The following is a 3877-nucleotide window of genomic DNA, read 5'->3' on the forward strand; positions in this document are numbered from 1 at the left end:
GTGTTGAGGCCCATTTTGTAATAAACGACCCATTTTGTAATATGTACCCATTTTGTAATAAAAAACGACCCATTTTGTAATATGTACCCATTTTGTAATAAAAAACGACCCATTCTGTAATAAACGTAGGTACCCATTTTGTAATAAAATCGGACCCATTTTGTAATAATAAATAGGTGCCCATTTTGTAATAAAAAAATTCCCATTCTGTAATAAAGGCTTAAAACGTCAGATTACAACATAGGTATAGGCCTTTGTTTAATATATACAAAGTGAAATAATATTAAACTTTGTGTTTAGATTTATTTCGATGGTCGATGGTTCGCCTGGGATACGAAATTTCTAACGCTAACCCCCTAAATATACATTGTTTTCTTGTTCCAACCAGTGCTATTCGGTTGGGGTATGAAGAACCAAGTATGTTCTACAGCTGTGTATCAAAAATAGTAGCTTGTGTGGGTAGTCTGTATCATAATTATCGGAACAGCAACAGCTGATTAAAATACTTTGTGATGTTAAAGAAGCTTACATTAAAGATTTAATTAATATTGATAAGTATATTAGTTTGGCATAAAAATTATAAGTTAAGGCACTCTCTTGTCTAAAAGCATACTAGTTGTCACTTTTCTTTTATACTGTTTGTGAATGTAATACCTTTATGCATGTAGGTAACATTTAGTTTATATATTTCATTGTATTATTACCTAACATGAAAACCAAAAGCGTGTAATTGATGAATATAATAATTGAATTCTCTTGTGCGTTTATACATACTGTGTATATATGCTGTGCTGATAATAAAATAATTGAATTGAAACACATATACATTTAAAACAGGAGATGATTATTTTGTCGTGCATTGATTATACTCTCCGTATGGATGAAAATTTGGATCCTAGCTAAAATAATACAAAGGTGAATGAATACATATACACAATCCAATGAATGCATATGTAAGCTGCACATTTTTCTACCCCAGCCCTTGAATTCTCCTTAATTTGCATCAGTTTACTTTTAACTAAATGTTGTTTATTCGTACTATAGATTACACATCAATTTTCTTTTTTCAGATCCTTTGATAAAGTAGCCGCTAAAGCGGCAAGTTGAAAACATAATATTTTATTCAAAATTCTGTAATATTATTACACTGTATATATTTAAAATGTTCATATTTATGGGATTATTAGCAAATGTACATAGAAGTTTAGAAATATATATATATATATATATATATATATATATATATATATATATATATATATACAGGGCACAATATTTCACGCGAACCGCCGTTCTGTTCGCGTGTCGGTTACGCAAAATTAAATTTACGCGAACCGCAAATCGGTTACGTCGTGACCTGTAGACATTCAGAAATTAAAACTTGCAGACTTCACGATTACAGGTGTATTCGTGCAGACATACTACTAGTATTCTGACAAATGTTTTACACCGATTTTTAGATACTTGATGTGCGGAAAACTAGTAGACAACGGTATATTACCACGGTTGTGACTTGCGACGAAGGCTCAGAATAGAGACCAGCCAAACGTTTTAAAGACATGTGCACGGACCGCTAAGGCGCTTAAATTATCTGCTGCTATTCTATATCTAAAGGAATATATGTAGACATAATATTGGATTGCCTATAATTTTACATTACAAAGGTTAAAAACGGTTTTAACGTAAACAAAAATGCAAAAATGTCACAAAATCTGAAAAATACTAACATCGCATAATGAGCTTTAAATAACAAACATTTGGAACGTCACTGTAGTATAGAAGTACCATCCATAAAGTGAAAGTAGTATAGCCACCGCAAAATATCAATGTCAAATTGTGGTCTTTATTATAAGATTTATTTTTATTAATTTAATCATGCACCAATGAGTAGCCTGTTTTATAGGTCAGAGGAACTGGACATTTCTTGCTTGGGTTTTTGGTGGGGGTTTTTAAATCTGCTGTATACTAAATTTTACATATTATCAGTGACAAATGGTGGCCTTTATTTGTTATTTATATATAACAAATTATTAGTCTAATCATGCACCAGTGAGTGACTGAGCGTTTTGCATTATTCTTCAGAGGATCCAGGGAATGGGCATTTTCCCTCCAAATGTATCTATTTTGTTTCAGTACTGAGCTAATAGTGTTAACTTCAGCAAGCTGCACAGAGGTTCTAGAATACGGTGGCCCGATGCCCGAGGACAGTGTTTTTTAGATTCGGGCAACTAAAGATTACTTTTTGCGATCCCGATGGCAAGTAGTGAATAATAATAATAATAATAATAATAATAATAATAACAATAATAATAATAATCTACAACGCTACGATCGTACGAAAACAAAAGAAACATCTACAAGTCACTTCTTTCGATTTGCAAGCATTAAAGAAACTGTTTTATAAAACGTTTTCTTTTGTATTTTGTTTTAACTTAATGTTTGAGCTAAAAATTATGTATTTAAAATATAATTTCAACGTAACTTTGAGATAACCAAGCAGGTAATCCACAGGTTACGCAAATATACTTAACGTAACCGAACAATTGGTTACCTAGGTAAAAACCACGTGAACCGACTCCCGGTTACCTCAGATTTCGAAATATTGTCCCCTGTATATATGCATTCAAGACCGCATATGAGCACATAGTCAGGCGGCAAACTAAAGTACAGTGTAAGCGGTAAATCGGTTAATGGACAGTACCTGTACACAATAATTGTAGAATTAACTTCCACAACCATCGGCTGAATGATCACATGTGTTTTATGTGTATTGTTCACTTTCTCGTGGTGGGTGGGGGATGGGGTAGGGCGGCTGGGGGTGGGGGTGGGGAGGGAGTGTCAGTGGGAAATCACTTTTGACGGATACTAGTTTAAGTGTATTTCAGCTTAAGTAGTTGTCGATTAAACCCACTGTTTTTAATCAGCTGCTACGGCTTGTACAACACATTCATGTAGGTTACTTTCTCTTACACATATCTACACTTAGATTATAATGTAATAGTCGTGGCGTAATGGGGGGGGGGGGGGGGAGAAGGAACTGGTTGGAACGGCAAAAAGCCCAATTGATGTGTTCACCGAGGAGGTTCTATCCTGTTACCCAAGTCCCCCAGGCGAACGTTCAACCGATTAAGCTAGATCCCGCCCCGATCATGATAGATAATACCACACGATGGGTTACGAAAAACAGCAAGGATATTTTATATGCACTTTTCCATAGTCAGGTTAGTACATACCAGGGCTTTTAGTATACCAGTTTTACAAGCGAGCGGTCTGGAGTAATGGATGAACGGAAAAACTGAATAGGTTCACTTACAGAATCAACCTTAAGATATATTCGTACCCCTGATGAACTCCCAACCACTGAAAACAAATCTAAACACAAAGTTTAAAATTATGTCAATTTGTATATATTTAACATCTATGTCGTATTCTGACGTTTTAAGCCTTTATTACAGAATGGGCATTTTTTAAATTACAAAATGGGTACCTATTTTTTATTCCAAAATGGGTCCGATTTTATTACAAAATGGGTACCTACGTTTATTACAAAATGGGTCGTTTTTTATTACAAAATGGGTACTTATTACAAAATGGGTAGTTTTTTATTACAAAATGGGTACATATTACAAAATTGGTCGTTTATTACAAAATGGGCCTCAACACACGTGTTACGTAGTTCTAGCATATTAATAAATGGATATCTAAATAACCCTGCGGGGGGCGGGTTTGCTGATTTAGGTCAGGTGGTAGAGTGATCGCCTGGGGGTGCTTAGGTCATAAGATCGAACATCTAGGTAGACACATCTCTGATTGTTTTTTCCCCGTTCCAACCAGTATGTCTGTCTGTGTCCCTCCCTCCCTCCCTCCCTCTCCCCCC

This window comes from Gigantopelta aegis, chromosome 3 (genome assembly GCF_016097555.1).
Source record: "Gigantopelta aegis isolate Gae_Host chromosome 3, Gae_host_genome, whole genome shotgun sequence".
Taxonomy (NCBI): domain Eukaryota; kingdom Metazoa; phylum Mollusca; class Gastropoda; order Neomphalida; family Peltospiridae; genus Gigantopelta; species Gigantopelta aegis.